General features: G+C 43.2%; 1 long non-coding RNA gene across 4 annotated transcripts in view; it reads right to left on the reverse strand.

Moving 5' to 3' along the window:
* The window catches only part of LOC102129152 (uncharacterized), a 128,528-nt gene that overhangs the window by 72,511 nt on the left and 38,874 nt on the right, over nt 1–17,143 (reverse strand). The window lies entirely within an intron of this gene.

Consider the following 17,143-nt stretch of genomic DNA (forward strand, 5'->3'; position numbering starts at 1 on the left):
TGGGTGTCTCTGTCTTTGGCTCTTTTATAGAGAGGGTACCTCTTCAATAAGGATCTTAGATCTACTTCAAGGGAAAAGGGTGAGAGAAGGTGAGAGTGACCTTTCTGCTCCTGTAGCTTTCCCAAATGTCAAGTGGCTGTATTTTGGGGTAACATGTCCTGAACCCCATCACTTGCTTTTGTTGTAACATGCCACTTCAGGGAGAAATTGGGGGAAGGGGACAAAGTGCCTCTATTACTTCCCACTTCTGGAAGCTTCTGAGAGCTCATAGCAAATGCTGGAAGACCAACGTGATTGACTTAGGTCACTCCTGAAAATGATGGAGTTGCCTCTAGTCTTGAAGTCAGAGTGGAAATAGAAAATCAAACTAATAAAAATCACCCTTGAAAATCCCTTAAATTTCCCAAAAAGTATACCACACATGGTTTTGTATATGCAACTTTGGATTCGTTCCTGTAATTGTTAGTTAAGACTTCTCTACAACCCTTAATTCAGTTCTTTCATTTCTTCTTCAAGAAATGAAAAACCATCACTCACCTGCCTGGCCACTTGCAGATGGGCTGTATGCTCTCTGTCACCTGGTACAGAGAGCATACACCCATTTTAAATGACCCATATGTTCATTCCACAGGTCTTGCTTGCACTGGTCCAGGCCTTGCTGCTTCCAGTGCTGTCTACCACGATGATGCAAAAGGCCTGATCCCAGAGGTTGGATATGAATCCCCGTAAGTTACATGTGCCTAGGAAGCAACTGCTGTGCCTTCCACGCGGGGCAGCTACAGGAGAGCCCTGAAGAAGTGGGGACTCTCCAGGGACCTGGGTACCAAAATCCAGGACAAAAATGGCTACATGGGAGATACGAAGTTGAGGGTCGGGAGAGAAAGGCAAACTCTTTTTATTAAGGAATAGCTCTGCTAAAACTCAAGTTTAAAGTAAAAAATAAAAATTAAAAAAATAACCCACAAAAAAAACCAAAAAAGGACAGTTCTAAAGAAATTCCATTCTTCAATATTCAACAGACAGTAGAGTGATCCATGGGAACCATAGAATTCCTTGGGAAAAAATGTTCATGACACAATGTTAAAGAGAAAAAGCAAAACAAAAAATGGAACTCATATTTCACACTCACTCTGACTTTAGCTAAGGAGAGACACTAAACTAGGTGAGAACGCACCAAAATGGTTGTTATAATCATGACATTATGAGTGGATGGCTTTTTTTTTTTCTTTTCTCAGTTTTCTAACTTTGTGTGATATGGTTATAGTGTTTTGATAATTTTTAAAAATTATAAATGCAGGAAAGATATACAAAGAAATGAGACAGATTTAAGGCCTGGTGCAGTGGCTTATGCCTGTAATCCCAGCACTTTAGGAGGCCGAGGTGGGCAAATCACCTGAGTTCAGGAGTTCAAGACCAGCCTGACCAACATGGAGAAACCCCATCTCTACTAAAAAAATACAAAAAATTAGCCAGGTGTGGTGGCACATGCCGGAAATCCCAGCCACTCGGGAGGCTGAGGCAGGAGAATCACTTGAACCCAGGAGGTGGAGGTTGCAGTGAGCCAAGACTGCACCATTGCATTCCAGCCTGGGCAACAAGAGTGAAACTCCATCTCAAAAAAAAAAAAAAAAAAAAAAAAAAAGAGGCAGATTTAAAGAATAATTATTCGATTGCTGGCAAGATGGCCGAATAGGAATAGCTCCCATCTGTAGCTCCCAGCAAGATCGATGCAGAAGGTGGGTGATTTCTGAATTTCCAACTGAGGTAACCGGTTCATCTCACTGGGACTGGTTGGACAGTTGGTGCAGCCCACAGAGGGCGAACCAAAGCAGGGTGGGGCATCACCTCACCAGGAAGTGCAAGGGGTCAGGGAATTTTCTCCCCTTCCCAAGGGAAGCTGTGAGGGACTGAGCCTGAGGAACTGATAACTCCGGCCCAAATAATATGCTTTTCCCATGGTTTTCGCAACCGGCAGACCAGGAGATTCTCCCTGGTGCCTACTTCACCAGGACCCTGGGTTTCAAGCACAAAACTGGGCGGTCATTTGGGCAGACACCAAACTAGCTGCAGGAGTTTTTTTTTTTTTTTTTTTTTCATATCTCAGTGGTGCCTGGAACGCCAGTGAGACAGAACCGTTCACTCCCCTGGAAAGGGGGCTAAAGCCAGGTAGTCTGGCTCAGTGGGTCTCACCCCCACGGAGCCCAGCAAACTAAGATCCACTGGCTTGAAATTCACACTGGCAGCACAACAGCAGTCTGAGATCGACCTGGGACACTCGAGCTTGGTGGGGGAAGGGCTGTCCGCCATTGCTGAGGCTTGAGTAGGTGGTTTTACCCTCACAGTGTAAACAAAGCCACCAGGAAGTTCGAACTGGGCAGAGCCCACAGCAGCTCAGCAAGGCCACTGTGGCCAGACTGCTGGATTTCTCCTCTCTGGGAAGTGCATCTCTGAAACAAAGGCAGCAGCCCCAGTCAGGGACTTATAGATAAAACTCCCAACTCACTGGGACAGAGCATCTGGGGGAAGGGGCGGCTGCAGGCTCAGCTTCAGCAGACTTAAATATGCCTGCCTGACAGCTCTGAAGACAGCAGTGTACCTCCTAGCACAGCATTCGAGCTCTGCTGAGGGTCAGACTGCTTCCTCAAGCCAGTCCCTGACACCCACATATCCTGACTGGGAGACACCTCCCAGTAGGGGCCGACAGACACCTCATACAGGAGAGCCCTGACTGGCATCTGGCAGGTACCCTTCTGGGATGAAGCTTCCAGAGGAAAGAACAGGCAGCAATCTTTGCTGTTCTGCAGCCTCCACTGGTGATACCCAGGCAAACAGGGTCTGGAGTGGATCTCTAGCAAATTCTAGCAGACCTGCAGCAGAGGGGCCTGTTAGAAGGAAAACTAATAAATAGAAAGGAAGAGTACGTCCACTTAGAGACCCCATCCAAAGGTCACCAACATCAAAGACCAAAGGTAGATAAATCCACAAAGATGGGGAGAAACCAGTACGAAAAGCTGAAAATTCCAAAAACCAGAATGCCTCTTTTCCTCCAAAGGATAACAACTCCTTGCCAGCAAGGGAACAAAACTGGATGGAGAATGAGTTTGACGAATTGACAGAAGTAGGCTTCAGAAGCTGAGTAATAACAAACTCCTCCGAGCTAAAGGAGCACGTTCTAACCCAATGCAAGGAAGCTAAGAACCTTGAAAAAAGGTTAGATGAATTGCTAACTAGAATAACCAGTTTAGAGAAGAACACAAATGACCTGATGGAGCTGAAAAACACACCATGAGAACTTCATGTGGCATACAAAAGTATCAATAGCCAAATCAATCTGGCAGAAGAAAGGATATCAGAGATTGAAGATCCACTTAATGAAATAAAGTGAGAAGACAAGATTAGAGAAAAAAGAATAAAAAGGAACAATCAAAGCCTCCAAGAAATATGGGACTATGTGAAAAGACCAAATCTACATTTGATTGGTGTACCTGAAAGTGACAGGGAGAATGGAACCAAGTTGGAAAACACTCTTCAGGATATTATCCAGGAGAACTTCCCCAACCTGGCCAATAAGATAGGCCAATATTCAAATTCAGGAAATACAGAAACACCACAAAGATACTCCTCAAGAAGGGCAACCCCAAGACACATAATAGTCAGACTCACCAAGGTTGAAATTAAGGAAAAAATGTTAAGGGCAGCCAGAGAGAAAGGTCGGGTTACCCACAAAGGGAAGCCCATCAGACTACCAGCGGATCTTTCTGCAGAAACTCTACAAGCCAGAAGAGAGTAGGGGCCAATATTCAACAATCTCAACCCAGAATTTCATTTCCAGCCAAACTAATCTTCATAAGCGAAGGAGAAATAAAATCCTTTACAGACAAGCAAATGCTGAGAGATTTTGTCACCACAAGGCCTGCCTTACAAGAGCTCCTGAAGGAAGCACTAAACATGGAAAGGAAAAACTGATACCAGCCACTGCAAAAACATACCAAATTGTAAAGACCATCGACACTATGAAGAAACTGTGTCAGCTAATGGGCAAAATAACCAGCTAGCATCATAATGACAGGATCGAATTCACACATAACAATATTTACCTTAAATGTAAATGGGCTAACTGCTCCAATTAAAAGACACAGACTGGCAAATTGGATAAAGAGTCAAGACCCATCAGTGTGCTGTATTCAGGAGACCCCTCTCACATGCAAAGACACACAGAGGCTTAAAATAAAGGGATAGAAGAATGCTTATCAAGAAAATGGAAAGCAAAAAAAAAAAAAAAAAAAAAAAAAAAAAAAAAAAAAAGCAGGAATTACAATCATAATATCTGATTTTAAAAAAGACTTTAAACCAACAAAGATCAAAAAAGACAAAGAGCAACATTACATAATGTTAAAGGGATCAATGCAACAAGAGCTAACTATCCTAAATATATATTCACCCAATACAGGAGCACCCAGAGTCATAAAGCAAGTTCTTAGAGACCTACAAAGACACTTAGACTCCCATACAGTAATAGTGGGAGATTTTCACACCCCACTGTCAATATTAGACAGATCAATGAGACAGAAAATTAACAAGGATATTCAGGGCTTGAACTCAGCTCTGGACCAAGCAGACCTAATAGACATCTACAGAACTCTCCACCTCAAATCAACAGAACATACATTCTTCTCAGCACCTCATCGCACTTATTCTAAAATTGACCACGTAATTAGAAGTAAAACACTCCTCAGCAAATGCAAAAGAACGGAAATCATAACAAACAGTCTCTCAGACCACAGTGCAATCAAATGAGAACTCAGGATTAAGAAACTCACTCAAAATTGCACAGCTACATGGAACTGAACAACCTGCACCTGAAAGACTACTGGATAAATAATGAAATGAAGGCAGAAATAAAGATGTTCTTTGAAACCAATGAGAACAAAGACATAACACACCAGAATCTCTGGGACACACTTAAAGCAGTGTGTGGAGGGAAATTTGTAGCACCGAATGCCCACAAGAGAAAACAGGAAAGATCTAAAATCAACACTCTAACATCACAATTAAAAGAACTAGAGAAGCAAGAGCAAACAAATTCAAAAGCTAGCAGAAGACAAGAAATAACTAAGAACAGAGCAGAACAGAAGGAGATAGAGACAGGAAAAACCCTTCAAAACAATCAATGAATCCAGGAGCTGGTTTTTTGAAAAAAAAAAAAAAAATCAGCAAGATAGATAGACCACTAGCCAGACTAATAAAGAAGAAAAGAGAGAAGAATAAAATAGACGCAATAAAAAACAAACTACTATCAGAGAATACTATAAACACCTCTGCAAATAAACTAGAAAATCTAGAAGAAATGGATAAATTCCTGGACACATACACCTTCCCAAGTCTAAACCAGAAAGAAGTTGAATCCCTGAATAGACCAATAATAAGTTTTGAAATTGAGGCAGTAATTAATAGCCTACCAACCAAAAAAAGTCCAGGACCAGACAGATTTACAGCCAAATTCTACCAGAGGTATAAAGAAGAGGTGGTACCATTCCTTCTGAAACTATTCCAAACAATCGAAAAAGAGGGAGTCCTCCCTAACTCATTTTATGAGGCCAACATCATCCTGATACCAAAACCTGGCAGAGACACAACAAAAAAAGAAAATTTCAGGCCAATATCCCTGATGAACATTGGTGCGAAAATCCTCAATAAAATACTGGCAAACCGAATCCACCAGCACATCAAAAAGCTTATCCACCACGATCAAGTCAGCTTCATCTCTGAGATGTAAGGTTGGTTCAACATACACAAATCAATAAATGTAATCCATCATATAAACAGAACCAAAGACAAAAACCACGATTATCTCAATAGATGCAGAAAAGGTCTTCAACAAAATTCAACACCCTTCATGCTAAAAACTCTAAATAAACTAGATATCGATGGAACGTATCTCAAAATAATAAGACCTATTTATGACAAACCCACAGCCAATATCATACTGAATGGGCAAAAACTGGAAGGAGTCCCTTTGAAAACCAGCACAAGACAAGGATGCCCTCTCTCACCACTCCTATTCAACATAGTATTGGAAGTTCTGGTCAGGGCAATCAGGAAAGAGGAAGAAATGAAGAGTGTTCAAATAGGAAAAGAAGTCAAATTGTCCCTGTTTGCAGATGACGTGATTGTATATTTAGAAAACTCCATCATCTCAGCCCCAAATCTCCTTAAGCTGATAAGCAACTTCAGCAAAGTCTCAGGATACAAAATCAATCTGCAAAAATCACAAGCATTCCTATACACCAATAACAGACAAAGAGCCAAATAAGGAGTGAACTCCCATTCACAATTGCTACTAAGAGAATAAAATACCTAGGAATCCAGCTTACAAGGGATGCGAAGGACCTCTTCTAGGAGAACTACACTGCTCAAGGAAATAAGAGAGGACACAAACAAATGGAAAAACATTCCATGCTCATGGATAGGAAGAATCAATATTGGAAAATGGCTATTGTGCCCAAAGTAATTTATACATTCAATGCTATCCCCATCAAGTTACCATTGACTTTCTTCACAGAATTGGAAAAAACTACATTAAACTTCATATGGAACCAAAAAAGAATCTCCGTAACCAAGACAATCCTAAGCAAAAAGAACAAAGCTGGAGGCAACACACTACCTGACTTCAAACCATATTACAAGGCTACAGTAAGCAAAACAGCATGGTATTGGTACCAAAACAGATATATAGACCAATGGAACAGAACAGAGGCCTCAGAAATAACACCACATATCTACAACCATCTGATCTTTGACAAACCCGACAAAAACAAGCAATGGGGAAAGGATTCCCTATTTAATAAATGGTGTTGGGAAAACTGAAACTGCATCCCTTCCTTACACCTTATACAAAAATTAACTCAAGATGGATTAAAAGCTTAAACGTAAGACCTAACACCATAAAAATCCTAGAAGAAAACCTAGGCAATACCATTCAGGACATAGGCATGGGCAAAGACTTCATGTCTAAAACACCAAAAGCAATGGCAACAAAAGCAAAAATTAACAAATGGGATCTAATTAAACTAAAGAGCTTCTGCACAGCAAAAGAAACTCTCATCAGAATGAACGGGCAACCTGCAGAATGGGAGAAAATTTTTGCAATCTACCCATCTCACAAAGGGCTAATACCCAGAATCTACAAAGAGCTTAAATGAATTTCCAAGAAAAAAACAACCCCATCAAAAAGTGGGAGAAGGATATGAACAGACACTTCTCAAAAGAAGACATTTATGCAGCCAATAAACATGAAAAAATGCTCATCATCACTGGTCATTAGAGAAATGCAAATCAAAACCACAATGAGATACCATCTCATGCCAGTTAGGATAGCAATCATTAAAAAGTCAGGAAACAACCGATGCTGAAGAGGATGTGGAGAAATAGGAATGCTTTTACACTGTTGGTGGGAGTGTAAATTAGTTCAACCATTGTGGAAGACAGTGTGGCAATTCCTCAAGGATCTAGAACTAGAAATACCATTTGACCTAGCAATCCCATTACTGGGTATATACCCACAGGATTATAAATCATGCTACTATAAAGACACATGCACACACATGTTTATTATGGCACTACTCACAATAGGAAAGACTTAGAACCAACCCAAATGTCCATCAATGATAGACTGGATTAAGAAAATGTGGCACATATACACCATGGAATACTATGCAGCCATAAAAAAAATGATGAGTTCATGTTCTTTGCAGAGACATGGATGAAGTATCATTCTCAGTAAACTGATACAAGAACAGAAAACTAAACACTGCATGTTCTCACTCATAAGTGAGAGTTGAACGATGGGAACACATGGACACATGGAAGGGAATATCACACACCGGGGCCTGTAGGGGGGTGGGGACAAGGGGAGGGATAGCATTAAGAGAAATACCTAATGTAGGTGACAGGTTGATGGGTGCAGGAAACCACCATGGCATGTGTATGTCTATGTAACAAAACTGCACATTCTGCACATGTACCCCTGAACTTAAAGTATAATTTTAAAAAATTTAAAAATAATCATTAACACCAATAACTTAAAGCCACCACTGGATTATGTTAAAAGGTTTTGATGAATCTGTGTTCCAAATGCAGAGAGAGAGAGAGAGAAACAAGGGAGTGAGAGAGATTTTGTTCTTTAAATTAAAGCAAATCTATTAGAAGAAATCTGAAAAAGGCTCAAGACTGCCACATCTTCCAGGCCCAGTCTTGCCAGTGGCTCTCGGTAGGCAAAGGCACAGAAAACTGGGCTACAGTTCTGGGCAGGTGCCCAGCAGACATTCCACAAATGGTAGTTTTCTTAACTCTTGACTTTCCTTTTGGATTCCAGGGGTACATGAGAAGGTTTGTTACATGGGTATATTGCATGATGTTCAGGTTTGGAGCATGAATGATCCTGTCCCAAGGTAAGTGAGCACAGTACCCAATGGGGAGTTTTTCAGCCCATGCCCCCTTCTGCCCACCCGGCTCTAGCAGTCGCCAGTATCTGTTATTTCCATCTTGTTTTTGTGTACTCAATGTTTAGCTCCCACTTATACATGAAAACATGTAACATTATTGTTCCCGGACCAAACCAAGGGTTTGGCTGCTTATTCTCGTGTGCCAATAAGGGATGTAGATGACCTGGGAAAGAAGAGAGATTTTATTTCTGTAACCAATTACAGGGAGAAGGCCTGGAAATTTTCGCCAGGCCAACTCAAAATTACAAAGTTTATATACCTTCTAAGCTACATGTCCACGTGTAAGTGTGCATTCATCTGAAGACATAAGTGATTAACTTTTTAATCTGTAAGGTCTGAGTCTTGAAGACCTTCCTCTGGAGCCTCAGTAAATTTACTTAATCCAGATGGGTGCAGGTGCTGGGGTAATTACCCTTATCTTGTCTCCTGCTAAATCATGGAGGTTTGCGGAGTTCCTTCAGACCCCTAATAAACTTGTTTGTGGAGGTCTGGGGAGTTTCCTCAGACCCTCAATAAAAACTTGTTTAATCCTAAATGGGTCCTGTTAAAGATTCCTTCTTTATCTTGTCATGCTTCAAGGTCCAGAAAAGGCTTGGGCAAAACTCTTGGTGGGCTTTTGTTACATCCCAGCCTTTGTATAAAGACACTGGCTCTTTCCACTTTTAATATTTAACTTACCCACTCAGTCAGTGCTGAAACAGTTGCTATGGAGGCCTGCGTTAGTGAGACCCAGCCTGCCACATTAGGCTTTCTGTTCCTGCATTAATGTGCTTAGGATAATGGCCTCCAGCTGCACCCATGTTGCCACAAAGGACATGATTTCATTCTTCTCGTGGCTGCATAGTGTTCCGTGGTGTATGTACCACATTTTCTTTTATCCAGTCCACCACTGATGGGCACCTAGGTTGATTCCACGTCTCTGCTATTGTGCATAATGCTCCAGTGAACATACACATGCATTTGTAAACGGCCGTTTTCTTGACTTTCATTCCCCTCTAAAATCTGCACAGAGAAGGAATTGGCACGTCAGTAGCTCCTCAGCTCCTTAGCTGTCCCCTTGGCAGTCCTTAGCCCGTTTCTGGCCCTGGCATCAGGAAGCCCCCGGGGAAATGCAGAGGCTGACTGTGACCCAGCAGAGCTCGGCAGGGCGCAGTCCTGGGGTCAGGCTCCAGTTTCTGGGAAAGTGCCTACAATTATAGGTGCATAGCTTTTCTCAGTATGAAACCCATACTTCCCCCTTCAACTCCAAACTCCAGCAAAGGAGCTGCCATTGGGAGCATCTTCCTATGAAGATGGGAACAGGAATAGCATGCATCCCCCTGAGTGGCACTAGTGGTGTCCTCTCTTCGGTCTCATAGCCTCCAAAGAAAACCAGGGTGCAAACTAGGGGAGCCTGGTTCTCCCTTGTCAGAAACCACAGCAAGAAGTGAAAAAGCATTCACAGACTGATGAAGGCCTGTGATGTGCCATTTTGCAAGGTTCTAGGCTAATGGGAGAGAGAAAATGTCAACACTGGACCCTATTTGGACGGACTCAGTGCTCTTGAGGTGCTGAGGATGCCCAGAGGAGGGAGTTTCCAGCTGCCCAGGGGAGCCAAGAAAGGCTGTATCAAGGAGACAGGGCCTCAGCTGGGTCTTGAAGAGCAGATAAAACATTAGCCAGGGGCCACGTGCCTGTAATCCCAGCACTTTGGGAGGCCAAGGCAGGCAGGTCACTTGAGGTTAGGAGTTCGAGACTCTCCTGACCTATGGTGGAACCCTCTCTCTACTAAAAATACAATAATTAGCCAGGTGTGGTGGTGCACACCTGTCATCCCAGCTACTAGGGAGGCTGAAGCAGGAGAATCGCTTGAACCTGGGAGGCAGAGGCTGCAGTGAGTTGAGCTCATGCCACTGCACTCCAGCCTAGGTGACCATTTGCCAGATAGAGAAGATGGCAGTTCACTAGACCACTTACCTCAACATTTTACCAAGTACTGGGTGATTTGATTCTGGGCTACAGCCTTCGTAGGAACTGGGGGCATCAGATTTTCCTGTAAAGACCTCACCTTTTGCCTTTCTGGTGGGTAGAAAATGCTAGAACTTGCAGTGCCCACCAGCTTAGCAAAAGGCCATTCATTCGGCCTCTCCTCAATCCCACCGTGAAACAGGCCTGTGTATAGGCAGCTCAGTGAAGCTCTAGCAGCAACTGCAGGGCAGAAGCTGGCTGGCTCCCGACTGACAACTTGATTTCTCTGCTAACGCCCTACCTCCCCCTACATAAGAATTTCCCTCCTAGACACAAGTTGAAAATAATATACTGATGGCTACTTAGTAACCTCAGTAAGAATTAAAACTGAGGTCATTTGTTCATTTTGGAGAAAGAACTTACCTTTAAATCTTTTATCCTCTTTTGGTGAAGATTTCCATTTAGGAAAAAAGGTGTCAAACAATCCCTGATTTTTTTTTTTATCATTTTTATTATTACACCAAATAAATGTTGGGAGTTGCAAGAAAAAAAAAAAGATGACAGAAGAAATTGCAGGGCAAAAGCCCACAAAGGTGGGCTCTGGAAGCTTCTTTAATTGAATTGCAACTCTAGTGAGATTTTGAATAAGTTGCTCTCTGAGCACTTTCCCCAGGTGGGAACCTCCTACCATAATATCTGTGCCTTCTGGGAACCCAAAGGGGAACTTAAATGTTTATCTTTAATAAACACCACTTTACCCCAGAAGGCTAGGCTAGGCTTTGAAAACAGTCAAACAGAAAAGGGTGTGACAGATGAGCGATAGTCAGCTCAACTTCCAGTTTGATCCAAAAATGTAAAAATGTGTTATTTCAAGAATGAGTCATATCATTATAATGGCTTGAGCTTTTTAGTCTCAGAGATTGCACATTTTAGCCGAGAAGTCTCAATGTTCACTCTGAATTGGGCTGCATCTTACAAACATCTCCTCTCTGGATCAGAAACCAGCTACCAGAGCTGACTAGAGATGGGGACGAGTGGGCATTGAGAAAAAACTACTGACTCACTTTGTAAACGAGAAACCCAATAAAGTAAAGACAGCCAGACCACCCACCCACCTTTAGCAAGTCTCCTTAAACCATGTGGATTCATCAACAGCTGTTCGGGGGCATTTCCAGAAACTGCTTCAAGGTCAAGCAGTCTCAGAGATGAGCGGTGGCTATTGACGACGCCACCATCTAGAGCCACTCCACACAGCGGAAGGTAAACAACATCATGTTTGTTGAAAACCAGAAACATTTCAAGAGGTAAGATAGATATGTAAGGTTTTCCAGATATTCCACTATATTTTTCTCTATTGCTGAAATCTTTTAAATATTGCTAAAAATTTACGGATCCACATGAAATATGCTCACCATCATTAATTGCTACGGAAATGCAAATCAAAGCCACAATAAGGTACCACCTCACACCCATTAGGATGGCTGTAACCAAAGAAACGGAAAATAACAAGTGTTGATGAAGATGTGGGAAAATTGGGGCCCTGGTATGTTGCTGGTGGGTATGCAAAATGGAGCAGCTGCTGTGGGAGCCAGTATTGTGGCTCCTCAAAAAAATTTGACATAGATTACCATATGATCAGCAATCCCACTTCTGGGTATGTTCCTCCAAAAAACTGGAAACAAGGACTCAAACGTTATTTGCACACCCCAGTTCATAGCAGCATTATTCAAAATAGCCAAAGGTGGAAACAACCCAAATGCCCATCAATAGAGGTGTATGTAAACAAAGTGTGGAATATCCACAGAGTGGAATATTATTCAGCCTTCAAAAAGAAGGAAATTCTGGCACATGCTACGACATGGATGAACCTTGAAAACACTTTGTTAAGTGAAGTAAACCAGACACAAAAGGACAAATACTGTATGATTCTGCTTACATGAGAAAGCTAGAGCAGTCACATTCCTAGAGGCAGAAAACAGAACAGTGGTTGCCAGGGGGCTGGTGGGAAAAAGGGGAATGAGGAGTTAGTGTTTAATGGATGCAGAATTTCAGTTTGGGAATATGAAAATGCTCTAGAGATGGGTAGTGGTGATAACAGCACAACATTGTGAATGTACTTAATGCCACTGAACCATTCACTTACAAATGGTTCAGATGGGCCGGGCACAGTGGTTCATGCCTGTGATCCCACTTTGGGAGGCCGAGGTGGACAGATCACCTGAGGTCAGGAGTTTGAGACCAGCCTAGCCAACATGGTGAAACCCCCTCTCTACTAAAAATACAAAAAAATAGCCAGGTGTGGTGGCGGGCACCTATAATCCCAGCTACTTGGGAGGCTAAGGCAGGAGAATCACTTGAACCCGGGAGATGGAGGTTGCAGTGAGCCAAGATCATGCCACTGCACTCCAGCCTGGGTGACAGAGTCAGACTCTGTTTTGGGGGGGGGGGAGAAAGAAATGGTTCAGATGGTAAATTTTTATGTTATATATGTTTTACTATAATCGGCCAGATACGGTGGCTCATGCCTATAATCCTAGCACTTTGCAGGCTGAGGCAGGTGGATCACTTGAGGCCAGGAGTTTGAGACCAGCCTGGCCAACATGGTGAAACTCCATCTCTGATGAAAATAAAAAATTACAAAGATTTTTTTTAAAAATACAAGAAAATTGAAAAATATGGCATATTTGTCATTTAGAAGCAAAAAAATTTTGAAAAAGTAAATAAAAGAAAAATTCACAGATATCTTGGAAAGTTAATTATTAAATATTCAAATATAAAGCAAAAGTCTTTCTTGATTATTCCATGCCCTCAACATAACCATTATCTTCAGTTTGAGGCATACCCCATAGATAGCTTATATGCATTTCCAACAGTGGATATACCTGTGTGGAATTCACACATTTCTGTTTTTTATTCAACTTTTACATAATTGTTGTCATATTGAGCACTGTGGCCAATTGAATTAAACTCTATTTCTCATACTGGATTGATTTCTGGCTTTCCCATTGGACTTACCATTTCTTCCTCTCCTTCATGGTTTCCCACGTCCTCCCTGCCTGATGATTCTGGGCCAAGAGAACCTCCCCTTGCTTTAATTCCTAACATTTTGGAAGAATGCAGGAACTTAGAAAGTGTCTGGCATGGCCTCCAAGTGGCACATGACCACCTTCACCCACATGGCACCCCACAGCCCCTGGGCTTATCTCTGATTGGATCATGCCCACTCAATCATGAGCTTACTGCACAGTTCCCAGCACCCAGCACCCAGCACCCAGCACAGCACTCAGCACATACAGGTACTAGGAAAGGACTTTTTAAAACAAAGTAATCAAACCAAAGCACTTGATTAGTGCTTTCCTGGTAAATCTCTGAGTCCTGCCAAGCACTTAGAGGCTCTTGGCAGAGAAGGACGTCATGAACGCCGCCTGGCTTCTCTCTTTTATACCTGGCAGTACAAGCCTGTTTTGTTTTTGTTTTTGTTTTTTTTCATTTCAGTCAGATGTCTGGAAAATCTGTGACCTAGCGCCCCTACCCCATCTGCTGCCCATACTACTGTGGCCCCGTTCCTGGAGAAGCAGCTCCCAAGGGACAGGTCCTCAGGGTGCTTGTCTTCAGCGAGCCCCGGGTGGGAGCCAGCCCCCCAAAAAGACAGTCTGAAGATTAAAGAACAAAACTGGGAGTGGAGAGGAGAGCGTTGGGCTTTTTGACGGTTCATTAATGGGAGTACAACTAGCCCTGCTGGGTGAGGATATAGCAAACGTGAAACTAAGGGACTCTTGCTTTGCAGCCACTTGAAAACAGAAAACTGATTTCTCATGCTATTTGCAGCAAAAGGGGAAAGGGTTTTTCACCTGTACCTTTCCAGAAACCTCCAGCGCCTCTCCCCAGCCAGGTGACTGAACACTAGCAGGACCGGAACTGGGCTCAACACTGGTCACAGGTCTCTGGAGAGACCCTCACAGGACTAGATTTGGTGAGAATTGGGTGAGAATTTTTTTTTTTTTGAGACACGGTCTCACTCTGTTACCCAGGTTGGAGTGCAATGGCACCATCATGGTTCTCTGCAGACTTGACCTCCTGGGCTCAAGCGATCCTCCCACCTCAGCTTCCAGAGTAACTGGAACTACAGACACATGTCACCGTGCCCAACTGATTTTTGTATTTTTTGTAGAGATGCGGTTTCACCATGTTACCTAAGCTGGTCTCAGACTCCTGGGCTCAAGCGATCCACCCTCCTCAACCCCACAAATTGCTGGGACTGGGCCAGGCACAGTGGCTCACACCTGTAATCCCAGTGCTTTGGGAAGCCAAGGTGGGCAGATCACTTGAGGTCAGGAGTTCAAGACAGCCTGATCAACATGGTAAAATCCCATCCCTATTAAAAATACAAAAATTAGCCGGGCGTGGTAGTGGACACCTGTAATCCCTGCCACTCAGGAGGCTGAGGTAGGAGAATCGCTTGAACTCTAGAGATGCGGTGAGCTGAAATCATGCCATTGCACTCCAACCTGGGTGACAGAGTGAGACTCCCTCTCAAAAAAAAAAAAAAAAAAAAAAGTGCTGGGACTGAAGGAGTGAGCCACTGCACCAGGCCTGGTGAGAATTTTTGTTTTTTAAGCTAGTTCTCTAAGATGAAAAACTCTCTTGGCATTTTTTTTTTCTTTTACAACTTTACTGAGGTATAATTAACTTACAATAAACTGCACATATTTAAAAATACAATTTGATATGTTTTGAGATTTGTATGCGCCCATAAAACCACATCTTAATCAAGGTGTAGAATAGTTTCCATCACTCCTGAAATTTCCTAATACCCCTTTGTAACCTTTCCCTTCCTCCCCACCCCATCCCTAGGCAATCAATGGTCTGGTTTTTCACTATAGGTTAGTTGGAATTTTCTAGAATTTTATATAAATAAAATAAAAAATGTTTTGCCTGTTTTTTTTTTTTTTTTTTTTTTTTTTGGATAGAGTCTCATTCTGTCGCCCAAGCTGGAGTGCAGTGGGGTGATCTCAGCTCACTGCAACCTCTGCCTCCTGCGTTTAAGCAATTTTCTTGCCTCAGCCTCCTGAGTAGCTGGGATTACAGACGTGCCACCACGCCAGGCTAATTTTTGTATTATTAGTAGAGAAGAGGTTTCAATGTGTTGGCCAAGGTGATCTTGAACTCCTGATCTCAAGTAATCTGCCCTCCCAAAGTGCTGGGATTATAGGCATGAGCCACCACACCCAGCTAATTTTTATTTTTTACTTTTTGTAGAGATGTATGTTGCCCAGGCTGGTCTTGAACTCCTGGTCTTAAGTGGTCCTCCTGTCTTGGCCCCCCAAAGTGCCAGGATTACAGGCGTGAGCACCACGCCTGGCCTGGTCTGACTTCTTTCATTTCAGCATCATGATTCTGAGGCTCATCCAGGCTGCTGCACACATCAATAGTTCATTCAATTCAATTTCATTGGTTCTTTTTCATTCATTGTACAAATATAGAACGATTTGTCTATCCATTCTTCTGTTGATGGACATTTGGGTTGCTTCCAGTTTGGAGCTATTACCAAAATGGCTGCCATAAACATTTGTGTACAAGTGTTTGTGTGGACATATGTTTTCATTTCTCTTGGGTAAATACCTAGAAGTAGGATGGCTGGGCCACATTCATGGGTTTTTTAATAGGCCCTGGGCTAGGCATGGTGGCTTACGCCTGTAATCTCAAAACTTTGGGAGGCCAAGACAGGAGGACCACTCGAGGCCAGGAGTTCAAGACCAGCCTGGGCAACATATGTCTCTACAAAAAATAAAAAAATAAAAATTAGCAGGGTGTGGTGGCACGCACCTGTAGTCCCAGCTATTTGAGAGGCTGAGGCAGGAGGATCACTTGAGCCCAGGAGTTTGAGGCTTCAGTGAGCTATGATTATGCCCCTGCACCACTCTAGCCTGAGTGAAACAGCAAGACCCTGTCTCAAACAAAACACAACAGGCCCAAAAGAGCCCTGGGCTTTCTGCCTAGACTGAGGAAGGAGCATGGAGCCTGATGTTCCTGTTCCCATTTCAAACACAGCAGCAGCTCCAAGAGGATCCTCAGATATTTGCTTCCTCTGTCAGCTTTTCTTGAAGAAAGGTTTCCACAGTCAAGAAGAGAAAAGTTTGAAATTCAAATTCTCCTTCTTACTCTCCCCAGCCCCAACATTTTATAGATGATGAAAACCAAGTTTGCCATAGCCCATGGCCAAGGTTAGTGGACTAGATGCTAAGCCTGCACTTCCCAGACCTGGGTTTAGGCCCGTGACCATGGCCTCTTTAAGTCATCATTTTTAGCTTTGGGGGAGTGAAGAAGCTGCTGGAAGTATCAGGCTGGCATCAGATAGAATCACGTCTCAAATATGTAGACGTTTCCTTTAGAAACACATGAAGCCGGACACAGCAAACAATTGAGGCCAAGGGGTCAGGAAGGCACTGCTAGGGGGCTTTCCAGAGCTGTAAAGTGGTCTTCCAGGGAGTCCCAGTGGACCCACTCCCTGCTCCGCTAGTATCTGAGCCAAACAGTGCTGGAGGGGACCGGTGATCAGGCCTGTCTTTTGCCCTCCAGGAGAGCGAGAGAGTGAAGGATTCTCAGGGCCTAGCCTCACGTCACTGCTCCTACAAGGAAAATGTAAGGCTCTTCCTCCAGGCCCTCCTGCCTGGCAGGCTCCTAGGCACTAC

This window comes from Macaca fascicularis, chromosome 18 (genome assembly GCF_037993035.2).
Source record: "Macaca fascicularis isolate 582-1 chromosome 18, T2T-MFA8v1.1".
NCBI classification, from domain to species: Eukaryota; Metazoa; Chordata; class Mammalia; order Primates; family Cercopithecidae; genus Macaca; species Macaca fascicularis.